This window comes from Fukomys damarensis, unplaced genomic scaffold (assembly GCF_012274545.1).
Source record: "Fukomys damarensis isolate Sample0158 unplaced genomic scaffold, DMR_v1.0_HiC HiC_scaffold_12, whole genome shotgun sequence".
Taxonomy (NCBI): Eukaryota; Metazoa; Chordata; class Mammalia; order Rodentia; family Bathyergidae; genus Fukomys; species Fukomys damarensis.
In genome coordinates this window covers 54,234,830-54,252,635 of record NW_022900924.1, presented here as the reverse complement: position 1 = coordinate 54,252,635, position 17,806 = coordinate 54,234,830, and positions in this window count along the sequence as shown.

Genomic DNA, 17,806 nt, shown 5'->3' with positions numbered 1-17,806 from the left:
GCGCGGGTCTCAGGCCCGGCTGCGGGCTCTGTGACGTAACCGGGGCGGGGCCTGGGGCGCGGCCCGCTGCTCCCAGAGGGCAGCCCCAGGGGCGGGAGGAATCTCCAGGCTGGGCCGCCGCGATCGGCGCTGGAAACGTGGCTGGGCCACGTCGAGAGGGGCTGTAAATGTAAACACGCAGTATTTCCAAGCCTCCTTACAGAAAACGAAGACGAAGTGTTTATTAGTCACAAGTGAGATGATTACAAAATTGAACCCACTTTGGGCTATAATGTTTGGTTAAATCAGATATATTTAAACTAATTTGGGGGAGAGGAAAGAGGAGGTAAAAAGAATTAACGTGTGTTAGGTACATATACCAGTACATATATGCAGCACTAATTAAAATAAAAAATTTAGCTGAGCGAGGTGGCGCAAGCCTGTAACCCCAGCACTTGGGAGGCTGAGGCAGGAGGATCGCTTCAGTTCGAGTCCAGCGTGGGCTACATAGTGAGTTCCAGGTCAGTCTCAAGTACATAGTGAGATTCTGTCGCAAATAAATAAAATTTTAGGAGCCGGGCGTGGTGAAGCATGCCTTTGATCCCGTTACTAAGTAGGCTGAAGCAGGAGGATTGCTGAGAGTTCAAGGCCACCCTGGGATACATGGCAAGACCCTGTTTCAAAAATAAATAAAATCAAAAGAGAATAAAGGCCTTTTCATCTAAGAACATTCATCTTGCAGGTCATCTGCCTGGTTTTTGGTTTGTTTGTGTTTGTTTTTGTTTTTGTTTTTTTGAGACAGGGTCTCACTATGTAGTTGAAACTGACCTAGAACTCCACTGTGTAGCCCAGGCTGGTCTCGAACTCACAGCGATCCTCCTGCCTCAGCCTCTGGAGCGGAGGGATTATAGGTGTGTGCCGCCACACCCAGCCATCATCTGCCTGTTTTTTAGGAGAAACTGTTCATGGACTTTGTTTATTAAAATGCTACCTGTTGTACCAGGGTCTCCCGGAGGCACTAAATTGGTCAGGCTGGATGTCGATCTGTGATCCGCCTTCCTTCCCCTCCCAGAGTGCTGGATTACCAGCCAGGACTCATGCTGGGTGTGGAGCCCAGGCTTCCTGCACGCTGAAGCCTCTGCTGCTCAGCCGCCCCTCAGCCCTACAGCCTGCATGTGCTTCCCGTCCAACTTTTTCACTTTTTTTTTTTTTTTTTTTTTTGGTTTTTTGAGACAGGGTCTCACTATGTAGTTGAGACTGACCTGGAACAGCCTTCTGAGTGCTGGGATGACAGGCGTGTGCCACCACGCCCCGCCGACTTTTTCACATTTCAGACAGAGATTCTTCACTTCGGTAGACAGAAGAGGAAAGGGGATTTAGCACGGTCTTGTTCCGGCCACGAACACAGGCTTGATGTCATAGCGCTGTCGCTGTTCTTTCTGCGGAGCTGGAAATGCCATTACTTCTTGCATTGAAGCTGGGAAAGTGAGGAGGCTGAGGGTCAGAAGCGCTGCCCAGCAGGACGTGTGACAGGCACCAGGGCTCCCCTTTCTCAGTAGGGCCTGTCCTCCTCCCCAAGGACCCTGAGGGCTGGATAAGATAACACACACACACACACACACACACACACACACACACACACACACACACACACCGTTGGAACCAGTTCTACTTCAGATCCAACAGGAACCCAAACTCAGGCTGCTGAGGATGAGGCGTCAATTCCTGTGCTGGAAGAGGAGAGAAGTCGTGTATCCTTGATCTGAAAGGCCCAGGACAAAGGATCTCAGATTTACAGAGCTCGGCACATTTGTGTCCTGCACTAGTTGAGCATCCCTAGTCTGAAAATGGAATATCTGAAGTGGTCTGAAAGCTTTTGAATGCCAAGAAAATTTTCGAATCCAGGATGCACAGCCTATATGGGAAAGTAGCTGGGCAGCCCCCCAAAAGACTGGTGAGGGGGTCCAGGGATTTGGCTCAGTGGTTCTGCCGCCTCCCTGGCAAGTGCAAGGTCCTGAGTTCCATCCCCCGTACCAAAAAAGAAAAAAAGATTGGTAAGGGAAACATTCCCGGCTGTTTCAGAACCCTCTGTAGTACTCAAACTGTACAATACCCACATGGCAAACGAGTGCAAGAGTGAAAGCTGGACAAAAACAAGCATGATAACATCTAAATTTAAATAAATAATAATAAACATCTAAATTTTTATGGAAATTTAAGCCCAGTGTGGTGGCCCATGCACTCAGGAGGCCGAGGCAGGAGGATCGCTGTGAGTTTGAGACCAGCCTGGGCTACATAGTGAGTTCCAGTTCAGTCTCAGCTACATAGTGAGACCCTGTCTCAAAAAAACCTAAAAAAAAAAAAAAAGAAAGAAAGAAAAAAGAAAAGAAACATAAAAAATTTCAAAAACAGCAAGACCCATCCTAAATAGCCTCAGCAATTAGGAGCAGACATGGTGGTCCATGCCTGCAATCCCAGCCTTCTGGGAGGCTGAGGCAGGAGAATCACAAATTGGAGCCCATCTGGGAAATTTCAAGATGCTCACTTAAACAAAGGAAATTTAATATGATAATAGTCATATTTTCTTTTTTTTTTTTTTTTTTTTTTTTTTTTTGGTACCGGGGATCGAACTTGGTTCTTGCGCTCGAGAGGCAGGCGGCAGAACCACTGAGCTAAATTCCAGGCCCAATAGTTGTATTTTCAAATTCAGAACAATAAATCATTCAGTTTAGATGTCAGAATGTTTGGTGATTCTTTTGGGGAACAATATAGATCTATACTTCAGGCAATGCATAAATACTAGGAAAACCCAAGAGCTGGTGGTTTGGGGAGGGGTAGGCTTTTTCTCTTTCCGGAAGTGATAAACAGTGGTAATTGAAGAGCAAGCTGTGCTCTGGTTTTCGCTTGTTAAAATTTGTTATGGAAAAACAGCTGTGGTGGCGCACGCCTGTCATTCAGCACTCAGGAGGTTGAGGCAGGAGGGTCACTTCGAGTTCAAGACCAGCCTGGACTACATAGTGAGTTCCAGGGCAGTCTGAACTACATAGTGAGGGCTAGGGATTTAGCTCAGTGGTGTCCCTGCAAGCACAAGGACCCAAGTGAGATTCCCCATACCAAAAAGAAAAAGAAGGAAAGAAAGCAAGTGGGTATTTTCTTTTGCTTTCTTGCGGGTGGAGACAGCCAACAAAAGAAGGGAATGGGCTTGGGGGCGGGTAATTAAACCCAAGAAATGAAGAATAATCCTTCTTTGAAAAATATTTTTAAAACACTACTTTATGGCAGGAATTTAGAAAAGGCACCAAAATATTTTATTTTGCTTGGTACCAGTTTCTAATCCTCTCTCTCTCTTTCTCTCTCTCTCCCTATGTGTATATATATGTGTGTGTGTGTGTGTGTGTGTGTGTGTGTGTCCCCTTTTATTGGTAAAATTATAAATGTATAATTATGTCTATAGAGCTTTACCAAGGATTCTTACCGCTTTTGTATATTGATTGGCAACATTTTGACTCATTTTGCAAAGTCAAGAGATTCAGTGAAATAACTCTCCTGTAAAATATCATTTGAGAATGAGAGATCATGACAAGAGACTGCTTTCCATTTCATCTGTATCTTTACTTCCACAGCTCCAACTTGTGCTTTTTATTTTACTCAAAATAAATGATAATGGGGCTGAGGATTTAGCTCAGTGGTTCCGCCACCTGTCTCCCAAGCGAAAGGTCCTAGGTTCGATCCCCAGTACCAGAAAAGAAAAGACAATTTAAAAATAATAAAAAACTAAGAGCGGGGCAGGTGTGTGTGTGCTGGGAGGATGGCTCAGGGCGAAGGCCAGGATTCCATCCGCAGTAACTCAGAGGAAGAAGCAGAAGGGACTCCGTGGCCCTCGTCACTGAGCTGCGCGGCCGCGCTGTTCGGGACGGGCTGACCCCAGGGCCGCTGTCCTCTGTCCCAGACGACTCACTTAGGCTCAAGAGCACTGCAGGGGGCTCTAAAAATGCTCTGCTTGGACACAAACTCACTCACACTGAAAAGCTGCAGGAATAAAACTGCGTGGAAAACTCCTATATCCCTCGCTAAGAGGCGCCTCTTTTTAGCATCGGCACATTTGCTTAATTATGCACTGCACGCATCCCACGCACAAGTCCTGTTTGGGTCCACTGGAGTGTAACTCCGTGCACACCACGCTCTACTTCTGAGAATTTCGGTGCGCGGTCCTTAACCACAATGCAGGCAGCAAACTTCGGAAATTGCACTCATGCATCATCCCCGTTCTAATTTTGTCAGTTGTCCCAGTCACGCCCCTTATGTCACTTTTTTTTCCTCCCCCCAAAAGACAGTCCAGAGCAGGACTGAATACTGACTTCAGCTGCCATGTCTTCCTGTATACTTGGTTCTGGGGATTGAACCCAGAGCCTTCACTAAGCTACATCCCCAGACCTTTTTATTTTTTTTAATTTTATTTATTTATTTAGGTGTCAGGAATCGAACTCAGGCCCTTGCGCTTGTGAGGTAGGCGGCGAAACCACTAAGGTGTTCATCCCTGGCTTATTCTTTATTTTTCAGCAGAGTCTGAGTCACTACACCGCCCTTGCCAGTCTCCTGCCTCAGCCTCCCAGAGCTCTGGGATTCCAGACACCAACGTAGCCAGCTTTGACGGTTCTCTGTGGTTTCACTTCTGCAAGACATTTCATCGACCGTATGCCTGCGTCTTCTGTGACGCCGACATTTTTGGAGAACATAGCTTCCCCCTTTCCATCAAACAGCCCCTCATTTGCGATGGCTCAAACCTGCTGGTTCTACAGCACTCACCCCACAAAACTCCAAATGGGATGCGGGGTCTCCTCAGGCGTCAAGTCAGGGTGCGTGTGGCCTCCACGGCCCTCACCAGAGGCAGTAATTTTGGTCATCAGGGCAAGGAGTTTTCTGATTCTCCCTGTAATGTTTTTGTTTTTCCCTGTAGCTTACCCACAATTTGTGACAGACCCTTTGTTTTGTTTGTTTTGGTGAGATGGGGACCCCCTTACATCTGAACCCCCTTTGCCAAGGGCTTTCTGGAACCAGCCGTGGAGGGTTGTTCGGACACCAGAGACTTCTTTGTGGTGATCTTTTTCCCTGGTTCTCGCTGGTTAAGTGCAGGTCAGTGCTTTAGCTTTTTCCTCACTGGATCATCTACTTAATTACTGACCATCAAAATCTCCATGATTTTTGTGTTTTGAGACAGGGTCTCACCTTGTAGCCCAGGCTGGCCTTGGATCCTCCTGCCTCAGCCTCCCATGTACAGTACTGGGATTACAGGTTTGCCACCATACCCAGCTGACAGACCCTCTAAGACGTGCTTATATCCTGCATCTCATCAAAATGTACCCTGGAGATGGCCTGCGCCCGCCGAAGATCCCTTCCTAAACCGATCTTTACTTTGATGGTTGCGTAGCACAGCGACAGTTCTCCCCGCTGCCCCTCCCTGCATCAGCCTGCTGACACACCTCGCCTGACACAGAGTCCCTCCCTCGCCAGGGGCAGCCATGCTGACCTTCACTGAGGTCACTGAGACCTGCGGCCCACCAGAAAATAAAGCTTTTTGTCAAAAGCAAAGGGGGCTAAAGCACAAAGACAACTTTGCCTGCTCTCTGAGAGGAGAGGAAAGGATAACCTGGGCTGGCCGGGTAGCACACACCTGTGATCCCAGCACTCGGGAGGCTGAGGCAGGAGGATCGCTGAGAGTTCAAGGCCAGTCTGGGCTACAGAGTGAGATCCTGCCTCACAAACACAAACGGTACTGGTTAATAGATGGATAGAGGCATGGAAGGGTAGAGATGTGATAAAAGGCATAGAATAAAGTGTGAACTATAGAAAGAAGGTGCTACTAAATCTGCTTGAAAAGAGAACAGATAGAACACTTGAGAACACAGAAGTAGGCAAAGACTTCATGACAAAACCCAGACTGCACGGGAAATACTACCAAGAATCAACAACTGGGACCTTATCTCATTAAAAAGCTTTTGCATAAGGGCCAGGGATGTAGCTTAGTGGTTCCACCACCTACCTCACAAGTGCAAGGTCCTGAGTTCGACCTCCAGTATATAAAAAAAAAAGAATTAGAAACAAATAAATATATGAAAGTATGTTCAACATCACTGGTCACTTCTGAAATGAAAATTAAAACAATGCTGCGATTCCACCTTATCCAAAAGAATGGCTGCTATCAAGAAATCAATCACAACAACAAAAAGAAATCAACCAATAACAAATGCTTTCAGGGCTGTAGGGAGAAAGGAGCCCTTCTCCACTGCTGGTGGGAGTTCAGACTGGTGCGACCACTGTGGAAATCAGTGTGGAGATGCCTCAAAGAACTAAAACTAGAGCTTCCGTTTAACCCAGCTATTCCCTTTCTTGGTGTCTTCCCAAAAGAATTAAAAGCATCACGCGACAGCCATACATGACACCCATGTTTATAGCAGCACAGTCTGTCGTAGCTAAATCTTGGAAACAGCCCCAAGGCCCACTCAACCGATGAATGGATAAAGAAGACCTGTTTTTTTTTCTAATATGGAGTACTACTCTGCCATAAAGAAGGATGGAGCCGGGCATGGTGCCGCACGCCTGTAATCCCAGCACTCGGGAGGCTGAGGCAGGAGGACCACTGAGTTTGAGACCAGCCTGGGCTACATAGTGAGTTCCAGGTCAGTCTCACTACACAGTGAGACCCTGTCTCAAAAAACAAAACAAAACAAAACAAAAAAAAAGAAGGCAGGCAGCGGAACCACTGAGCTAAATCCCCGGCCCCTAAGACAATACTCTTAAGGGAAATAAATCGAACATGTGTGTTTAAATACCACATTGTTTCTCTGGTGTGAGAAACCAAAAGTGGAAATAAGGACTGAAATCTATAATGGCTGTTGGGAAACAGGAAGAAAGTATTCAAATGGAAAGGTGAAAAAGGAAGGAGGATGGGAGAACGGAAGAAAGGGACAAGAAAAAAAGGGAAAATAAAAGGAAAAATGGGGGGCGGGGATGTAGCTCAGTGCACCACCTCTGCCTCCCAAGTGCAAGGTCCTGAGTTTGATCCCAGGCACCAAAAAAATAAATAAAACAGAAGGGAAAAATGGAAGCAAAGCTTTTGTACACAGGGAAGGAAGAGGGCTTGAAGAGGGGGAAGGGATGAAATAAAATGTATTAAAAAAAGAGAGAGGAGGTGCTAGGGACATGAGCACGAACTACAGAATTTCCTCAGCGCTGTTGCATGTTTGTTTTTTGGTGGGGGTTGGTACCGGGGATCGAACTGAGGACCTTGCGCTTGTGAGGCAGGCAGCAGAACCACTGAGCTGAATCCCAGCCCGCCGCTGCATGTGAGAAGAGTCGTGCTGAGAGGTGCAGAGCGAGCAACAGCCCTGTGCCACCGTGTGGCATAGTTCAGGCTGGACTCCAAGTGACCACGAAAGGGCTGATTTCAGCTGGGCCGGGGGCAGAGGGCAGAGGGCAAGGAAGGGCTCAGGGGAGGAGCCCCAGGAACTGGGCCTGAAAGATAAACTTGGAAGGCAGCGTAAGAGGGAGTGGGTGGGAAAACGGCTTTGTCAGAACAGAGCAGGAACACGGGAAATGGAAATGTGGGGCCTATTTAGGGTTTTTTTGTTTGTTTGTTTTTAGTGTGTTTTGTTTTCGTCTTTTTTGTTATAGTTGTTGTCTTTTTGGTACCAGGCCCTTGTTTTTGTCTTTTTGAGACAAGGTCTTGCTACATAGTTCATGCTGGCCTCGAATTCACTATGTAGTTCAAATATAGCGATCTTCCTGCCTCAGCCTCTCCAGTGCGGGGATTACAAGCAGACACCGCCACCATGCCCAGGTGGCTAATCCCATGTGGGAAACAGCAAGAGTGGGCAGAGAGATGAGGGGCAGAGGGTTGGGGGAGGAGGCTGACGGAGAAGGACAGGGATTTGGGTGTGATACAGTCCGCCGTGGAGGTGGAGGAAGGAAGCCAGATGTGGTGGTGCAGGTTTATAATCCCAGCACAGGGAAGGCTGAGGCAGGAGGATCACCAAGAGTTCCAGGCCAGTCTGTCCTACGTGGCAGGTTCAAGACCAGCCTGATCTACATGGTAAGATCCTGTCTCAAAAGAGCAAGGTAGGGAAGCAAGTGAGGGCCGCCTGGGAAGATTCACCAACAGCAAGGGTAGAGGAGGGCAGCACTGGGGGCAAGGCTGGGGGCCGAAGTTTCCGGCCATCATTTTCATTTTGTGCAGAGCGAGGCTCCCTGTGTCACCAGGCTGGCCTCAGACCCTGGGCCCGAGTTCCACAAGGAGGGCGAGTTTGTGGCAGACACAGGCAGGGCAGGCGGCCTCCCCGGAGATGATCGGCCGGCCAGGTAAAGCAGCATGGCCTGACCCCCGTTCTCCACGACCCCAGCTCCCACGATGTCCCGTCCCCCTTGTCATCATCCTAACAGTCATCTTCCTCGGCTGAGTCCCAGGCTGTCCCAGGGACAGTGTCACCGAGACACGGGTCCAGAAGGAGCACTTGAGGAAGCCAGAAGCCCGGTTCCCAAGCGGCTGTCACCCGTCCCTGTGTGCACCCCGAGTTCCTCATCTGGAGACTCTGTCTTTGGATAGGGCTCTAAGACTCCTTTCTATGTGGGAGTGATGGCGCACATCTGTAATCCCGGCGCTCAGGAGGCTGAGGCAGGAGGATCACCACGAGGCTGAGGCCAGCCTGGGCTACGTAGCAAAACATCCCCTGAAAAAGTTCATTTTCCTCTTGACTTGCATTAGTCTTTCGGAGGACAGAGCCCACCGGCGAGCTGTCTTGCCGCTCTCTACTCACATCAAAGGAGTCCATCCAGTGTCCCACTCCTGCCTGGGGCTCAGCAGTGCAGGGAGACACTGCCCATGTCTCTGGGTTGTGGCCCAAAACAGGAAGTTGACCTGTGGAAGCAGCCAGGCGGAGGTGGCCACACCAGGGCCACAGCTCCTCCCCTGCACGCCTCCCCTCCACTTCCCAGGTCACGGGTGCCATGCAGCGACTCGCTGACAAAGACTCTGGAGGAGTCGCAGCCTGCCAAACCCAGGCCCACCATACCTGTCTGTCTTCACTCCAGCCTCTAAGAGGATGGGACAGAAAGGGCTCCTCCTGAGTTTCAGGAAGAGCTAGCTCAGTTCCACCCACAATATCATCTTTCCATCCTCAACTTCTGACAGATGAGGAACCGAAGGCTCAGAGAGGCTGTACAACTTGTCCGAGGTCACACAGCCAGATCCAAGAAATTCACAATCAAGCTGTCAAAAGGAGCAGTGAACGGGTATCCTCTGAGCCCTGATTTTAAAAATATATGGTGTCTGTCAGGCGTGGTGGTGGCACATGCCTGTGAGCCCAGCACTTGGGAGGCTGAGGCAGGAAGATCACAATTTCAGGGCCAGCCCAGACAACTAAATGACTTAGTGAACTCCTGTTCCCAGAGTAGAAAATAAAAAAGGGCTGGGGATGCAGCTCAGTGTGGCTTCAATCCCCAGTACTGCAAATAGATAAAGAAAAAGACAAGTCGCCAGGAAATGGCGCAGTGCAGGGGGGACAGGCCTGCTTAGAGCAGGAGCCACACGGATGGGGCTCCCGGCGCTGACTGGCAGCCAGACCACAGAGACAGAAAAATGAAGCTCAAACGGACAGTCTCCGCAGTTAACCCCTCCTGGGTGTCTTCCTAAGAGAATTTAAAACACCATATGCAAGGGCCCGGGACTTAGCTCAGTGGTCCCGCCGCCTGCCTTGCAAGCACAAGGTCCCGAGTTTGATCTCTGGTACAAAAAAAAAACAAACAAATTCATAGGCAGCGATCCCTGCACATCCATGTTCGAGGCAGCACAACTCCTCACAGCTGAATCTAGCAAGCAGCCTCCGTGGCCGTCAGCCTATGAATGGATGAGGAGACTGTGGTTTGCACACCCAGTGGAGGACTACTCTGCAGAAAGAGGGATGTGTCGGCAAATGGATGCACTTTGAGACCAAAATGTTAAGTGAAATAAGTCAGATGCACAAGTTAAGTATTGCGTAACTTCTCTTATATGAGAAACACAAGCGGCCGGGGATTTAGCTCAGTGGTTCTGCCGCCTACTTCACAAGCGCAAGGACCTGAGTTCGATCCCCGGTACCAAAAAAAGAAAGAAAGAAAGAAAGAAAGAAAGACAGAAAGAAAGAAAGACAAAGCATAAACAAATTAAAAAGCAAAATAAATGAATGATAGAAAATAGGAAGTAGGAAAATAGATCCTTCTCCAAGGAGAAGGAGAATCAAATGTGGAGGGAGGAAGCCAGGTGCAGCAGCCAGCCTGAACTATATATAAGATCCTGTCTCAAAGGAAAAGAACAAAACAAAAGCAAAAACAAGCAAAAGAAGTGTTCATTCTTAGTTGGGGATAGTGGTGCATTTCTGTAATTCCAGTGGAGGTTGAGGAGGCTGAGGCAGGAGGATTGCCACAAATTCAAGGCTGGCCTGGGCTATATATAGCATGACCATGTAAAAAAAAAAAATCCAAAAAAGTTCATCCTACGAATGAACCTATGAATAACATGACCTCAATAACAGGGAAGACGCTAAATCTCACAAGAGGAAAGGAGTGCCCACTTCGGCAGCACCTATACTAAAAGAGAAAAGGGAATGCAACATGAATCTGCCACAGGGTTGTGGGGTGCCATCAGTTCTCAACACCAAAGACATGTCCAGGGCTGAGACTGTAGCATATGAGACCTGCTATTTACCCAGGTGTGGTGGCACACATCTTAATCCCAGCATTTGGGAGGCTGAGGCAGGAGGATTGCCAAGAGTTTGAGACCAGTCTAAGGTATATAGTGAGTTCATACATAATGAGACCCTATCTCAAAAAATACAAAACTGGGCCAGGGATTTAGTTCAGTGGTTCCGCTGCCTGCCTCACAAGCTCAAGGTCCCAAATTCAATCCCTGATACAAAAAGAAGACCTGCTGTTTGATCCTCAGCACAAAAACAAAATGCACAATGGAATGAATCAACAAACCAGGGTGCACTCATGAGTGAAACACTACACACTGATAAAATCCTGCTATGGATATATATGATGCCACGGTGAGATCGCAAAAGCGGTAAACTGCACGAAGGAAGCTGGATGCAAAAGACTTCATAAATCAGGCACAGAGGCACATTCCTGTAATCCCAGCACTTGGGAGGCTGAGGCAGGAGGATCACCATAAATTCAAGGTCACCCTGGGCTACATAGTGAGTTCAAGGCCAGCCTGAACTATGCAGCAAGACCTTGTCTCAAAAACAAAACAAAATAAAAGCATATGATTTGTTCCACTTCTATAGCATTCAAAAAAGTAGAAATAATCTGATGATTGAATATAGCACGCTTGGCGCTGAGGCAGGACATCACCTGGAGGCAGGAATCTGGGAATTTTGTGGGGTGGACTGCCACGATCTGACAGTAGTTAAATGAATGTACAGGTGGGTATAATTAATTGGGTTATAGACGCGTGAATAGCCTTTTATGTGTGTAAATTATACTTTAAACTTAAACACAGCTGTAGTAACCCTGAATTATACACATCCTTGCCTTCGGCATAATTTGACTTTGTCCCACTCCCAAGGATCTCACTATGTAGCCCAGGCTGGCCTTGAGCTCACAGCGATCCTCCCGAGCGCTGGGATTACAGGCATAAATCACTAGACCCGGCCATGATTTGACTTTTCTCCGTGTCTCAGCCTTGGCACCTGCAGTCCTCCTTCCTTCGGTGCCTCGGTTCCTCATTGTAGTGAAAAGGCTCGACGGGGTGAAAGGGCTGTGACTTCCCCGAAGGCAGGGTCCCTGTGCAGGCAGTGGCCCGAGCTCTCCGCACACACAAGTTAGGGCGCGGGGCTGCAGCCCTCCTCTGCCCGGGAAACCCAAAGTGAGCGCGAAGGGGGCGGCAGGAGGAGAGCCGGTGGCCCAGAGCGGGCACCCGCGAGGCCACTTCTTCCTGCCCAGGGCCCCGCCCGCGGGCGCTCAGGACTCCATCACCGGGCGAGTGCGCCCCGGGCACACGGGTGAGGAGGAAAACAGAGTTCGGGGCCACGGTGCCGGGTCCCTGCGTCCCAGCCCCCGCCCCAGACAGGCTGGCCGAGATCCCGGCCCGCCGGCCACACTGGGACCTGCGTCTCTACCCAGGCCCGCTGCTGTGCATTCTGGAAAAACGCAAGCCGCGGCCAGGGTGCGGCTCAGCTCTAGGTAGAGCGTCTGCCCGGCCTGGAAAAGGCCCTAGCTTTGACCCCCCAGCACTGTCAAACAAAATAAAACAAAAAAAGAGCAAATGAAAAAACTGGAAATCCTGGTGTAGTGTGCATACTTGTAACCCCAGCACTCTGGAATGCTGAGGCAGGAGGGTCTCAAATTCCAGGCAAGTCTGGGCAATTAAGAGATCCAAAAAAAAAAAAAGAAACTGTCAGGCACGGGGATGGTGGCGGTGCATGCTATAACTTCAGGATTCAGAAGGCTGAGGCAGGAGGATTGCCATGAGTTCGAGGCCAGCCCGGGGTACATAGTGAGTTCAAGGACAGCCTCAACTACAGTGAGACCCTGTTTCAAAAACAAAAACAACAAGGGCGGGGGACTTGGCTCAGTGGTTCTGCCGCCTGCCTTGTAAGCACAAGGACCCGAGTTGCATCCCCGGTACCAAGCAACAACAAAACTGTCAATTAGGCCCAGAAGCCCCACTTGCTGAGACAACACACTGTACACAGATGACAGAGATTATTATCATGAAACAGTGCCCTGGTCCTCCCAGGGAAAGGACTTCCCCTTCTTGCACAGCTACAAGAACTTCCCTGTTGGACCAACTTGACAGTCAACAGCGACCAGGGAAGGCAGGTGGGTGGCAGGTGGGTGGCACACACAGGAGGCTGAGGCAGGAAGGTCTCCTTGAGTTGGAGGCCAGCCTGACCTATATAGTGAGACCTTGTCTCAACCAAAAGAAGAAAAAGTCATCATCGTGGTAGGAAGAGCAGTGATGCGAACCTCTGGTGGGGTTGCAGGCAGGACCAAGGGACAGCCGCAGTGGTGTCGCATGACAGGAAGCAATCCCACAACAGTAGTGCGGACTTAAGCAGGAAAGCCCCAGCTTCCAGCTTCAGTTTCCGGAGCAGCAGGCCAGATTAGGGCAGCACCCGGAGTCCTGGGCGGGGCAGGTGTGGCCGGGCCTGGTAGACGTTACGTCATCGGTAGCCGCAGCCCCGCCCTCCCGGGTGCCTGGGTGCCGCCCCCTTAGCACCGCCGCCTCCCCTCCCAGACTCCTGGACTGAGCAGCGCGGATCCGCCCCCGGGTCCCTGGTCCCTCGAGAGTAAACAATGCACTCACACAAAGGCTGTGCCGCCCGCGGGCGAAACCTGGTGCTTTCTCTTTATACCCATGCTGTTCCAGGGTAGAACCTGCACTGCCGACGTGGTGGCGCACGCCTGTAATCCCAACACCCCCGAGGCTGAGGCAGGAGGATCCCGGTGAGTTCCAGGCCAGCTCAAACTACAAAACCAGAACCCGTCTCAAAAACAAAACTAAACAGCAGCCGGGGATTTAGCTCAGGGGTGGCTGCCACCAGCCTTGCAAACGCAAGGAATCGAGTTCAATCCCCGGTACGAAAAAAACAAAACAAGCCAGAACTTGAGAGAGCTGTGTTTATTGTCATTTTCCGGTCCCCTCTCTGTGACCTCTCTGAGGTAGGGAGACAGTCACAGAATTTTGTTGTTCTTGTTAAGACAGGATCTCCATATGTTACCCAGGCTGGCCTCCAACTCAGAGCGACCAGCCTGCCTCAGCCTCCCTAGTGCTGGAATAAACATGCAACCCCATGCCTGGTGGGTTTGCAGATAGTAAGGTAGCAGAATCAGCATGCTTCTGCTCAGAAATTTGGGAGTTTGCTGCTACCTCTGCCGCCTTATTAACTGGCAGGTCTCGGCCTCTCTGAACCTGTTTCCTTGTCTACAAGGTGGAGCCGATAAAGTGGATGCCGGAGCGGGGGTGTGGTGGCCCACGCCTGTGATCTCAGCACTCAGGAGGCTGAGGCAGGAATATTAGAGATAGCTAGGTTAGGTAGAGATACCGTAGGCCGTCAGATAGGACTGGCCCTCAAGGGAGCCTCAGCTGAGAACCAGACCAGCACAGCTGTGGCCCGAGGCGCCTGTGTTGGGGCCAGGCCTGTGGGTCTGCCCAGGGTAAACAGTAAACTGGGGGTTACACTCACCTGAACCCAGATCCGCCCTTCCTGAAACAGCGCACACTGGCCAGGGAGCTGCTTCCCTGGGCGCGTCAGGGCAACCTCCGCCCCGCTCTCCGCCCCGCTCTGTAATCCTACTGGTGGATCACAGTTGGGGCCCACGGTGTACGCACCTCGCCTCTGTAGGACTTTCTTTGACGAGTGGGCTCCTGGCAACCCACTTGCGGGTCCCCTTGGAGCTCTTTCTCTCAGTACATTCTCCGCACTCTTAACCCCCACTGTTCCTTAGAATGCATTCTTCGATTCTGGAACTTGAACTTGGCGTTTGGCAGTTACATTTTCCCTGTATCAGAAGGATCACCGTGAGTTCGAGTCCAGCCTTGGGTACACAGAGAGCTCAAGCCAACCTTGAGCTACACTGTGAGATCCTGTCTCAAAAAAAAAAAAAAAGTAAATAAAGTAACTGCTCGAGGCTACCCTAACGCTCCCGCCAGGTGGCTCGCTCAGGAGTGATCCCCCAGCTGGGGTTCCTGTTCTCACTTCATTCTGTGTTTTTGGTACTGGGAATCAAACTCACCACCTTGTGCTTCCAAGACAGGTGGCCAAACCACTGAGCTAAATCACCGTCCTTTTCTGGTTTTTGGAGACAGGGTCTTACTGTGAAGTTCAGGCTGGCCTTGAACTCAGTGATCCTCCTGCCTCAGCCTCCCCAGTGTGTGCCACCACACCCAATTTATTAACATATAATTTTAATTTTAACTGTTTTTATTTTTTGAGGCGGCATCTCCCTTTGTAGATCAGGCTGGCCCTGAACTCACTATGTAGCCCAGGCTGGTCTCGAACTTGTGGGGATCCTCTTGCCTCAGCCTCCCGAGTGCTGGGATTACAGGCGTGCGCCACCACGCCCAGCTTAACTGTGCATTTTGATGCATTTTAGTTTCACAAAATTGTACAACTGGGCCAGAGATGTAGCTCAGTGGCACTGCACCTGCCTGGCATGCTCAAGGTCCTGAGTTCTGTTCCCAGAACCACAGGGGGAAAAAAAAAATAACCCAACAAAGTTGTACAACTGAGCCTGGAGACTCGGGCGTGACAAACGGGCTGTGCCAGCAGGCACAACCTGTGGATCATGGCCAGGACCCACATGCAGAGCAGCTTCTGAGCCCTGCACCTGATACCAATCAGTTCTTGAGGCGCAAGATCCAGAAGGCGTTTGCTGTTGGAATGCAGCAGGCCCAGGGCTGACGCGTGAATGGGCTGTTAACCTGCTGGCCCATGGGCCGATTTACCCGGTGTCTGGAAGGGACCCGGGCACGCAGGACCCAGTAGCACAACCATCCCCAGAGCCCAGGCGGAGGACATGCCCGCCACCCACAAACCTGTGGCTAACCCCGTGCACACTCTGACACCCCTGCTCTGCCTCTGCTCCTGTACTCGGTCCCTCCCAGAAATGATAGAAAATACAAAATAAGCCCCATAGCACCGATGGGCATGGGTCCGCCTCCCTCACCGGCAGGGTGGCTTTGAGGTTCAAGAGCGTCAAGCAGGGTCAGTCCTTCGGCCTTTCTGCCGCAGTTTAGGCCTTGGTGTGGATGGCACCAGGGCTTATTTGGACAAACACTTGCCGGGGATTATTGAGTTGGGTTTTTGGTATTATAAATAAACAAAGCTGCTGCCGTTTGGCCCAACTCTTCCCCTCTAGGGATCTTCCCAAAAGAGCTGAAGACGTCCTACTGCAGGGATCCATGCACTCCCACACTAACAGCAGCACAACCCCTAATGGCTCCATCTTAAAAGTGGCCTATAGGCCATCAGCAGACAAATGGATAAAGAAAATGTGGGAGGCAGGCAAAGTGACACATGTCTGGAAACCCAACACTGGGGAGGCTGAGGCAGGAGGATCCCTGCAAGTTGGAGGCCGACTTGGGCTACATTGTGAGTCCAGCCTTTTTTTTTTTTTTCTTTTTGGTTTTTTGAGGAAGGGCCTCACTAAGTAGCTGAGACTGACCTGGAACTCACTGTGTAGCCCAGGCTGGTCTCGAACTCACTGACTGCCTCCAGTCACAGGCAGCGTTGGCTAGAGGAGCTCTGGCCTCAGACCCTGGGTCTGCATTTGGGGCACACAGCGGTGGCAGGGACATGGGGCTCGCCCATGCCTGGAGTGCTGCTCGGCGTCTTGCCTGCCTCCTGGGCAGCCAAGATAACAGGAAGAAGTTAGTGGTATGAACCAGACAGGGGGCCGATGCACCCCCAAACCCTAAACCACTGCATACCTGTGCAGTTTGGCTGGGCCAGGCAGCCAAAAGGTATTGCTTCGCGTGGCTTTCTCTCTCTTCTGACAGAGTCCCGCTGTGTAGCCCAGACTGCCCCCGAACTTGCAGCAACCCTCCTGCCTCAGGGTCAGAGGTGAACCTTCCCCCCAACTCGGAGATGTTTGCCTGGGCCCCAGCAAGCTCCAGTGCAGTCCTAACACAGTTGCTCCTCTGCAGCCTCTGGGGTGGGGCGGCCCCCCCACGCTTCCCTCCACGCTGCACCCTTGGTGGATGCCTGTTCTGCTGCGGCCTCCTCTGGAGGGTGCATTCCTGCCTGAGGGCACCAAGGGCTGCTACTGGCCGGCAGCCAGAGCCGCTAACACCAAGGATGCTGACAGCAGAGAGCCGCGGAGAGCCGCTGGGAGCCGTGAAAGCAGCCAGGACCACCGGGAGAGTTCCCGAGGCCTCCTGGAGGTGCTTGCTGCATGCGGCAAGGAAGATGGCTCTCATGGAAGAGGCGACAGCACTGTCAACGCCAAGAGCTACACGGTGCCGACTCAGGATTTCTGTACAAATTGAGCAAAACCCCTCAGCCAGCGGGGCGTGTAGTTCTAGCACTAGGGAGGCCGAGGCAGGAGGATCACTGTTTGAGATCAGCCCGGGCTACAAAGTGAGTTCAAGGGCAGCCTTGAGCTACACAGCACATTGTCAAAAAAAAAGTCTGTGAAGGGGAAACGTGGTTCTTAGAGGTCCTGGAACACCAGGTCAGTCCTGGATGTGTGTGCCCAGAGCAATTCCGATATTCTCTTACTCCCAAAACCCGCTTACTGTGCTCTCACAGTAAGAAGATAGAAGATAAAAGTTTTATTTTTTTTATTAGTAAACATTTGCAATACCTAATAATTATATTCATTTTGGGGAATTGGCACTTACACAATCTGGATCCTGATCAATTTTGTTTTGGTTTTTGGGACAAGAGTCTCGCTATGTAGCCCTGAGCCATGGTGATTCTCCTGCCTCAGCCTCCAGAGCAGCAAGGGCTGGCTTCTATTGGAAGAGGCAGGACTCAGGGTGGAGGATTCCCCAGCATAAGCGCTCCATGTGCCAGCCCTGGCCCGCATCCCAGTGTGTGCGGCCGACACAGTCACACAGTCACTCGGATCGAAAGCACCGGGGAGGAACCTTTCAGCCCTGTGGGGACTCCGAGCTGGGATCTCAGCCTGACGGTGGCTGGAGTTGCTCAGGCAGATTCCTGGCCAAGGCCTGGACTGCCCCAGCTGGTGGCCCCATCCGCACAGCCAGGGTGACAGGAACCTCTCGGCCCTGTTGGCCAGGCAGGACTCGCGGATAGCCCAGTCCCAGAGCCGGTGGGGCCTTCAG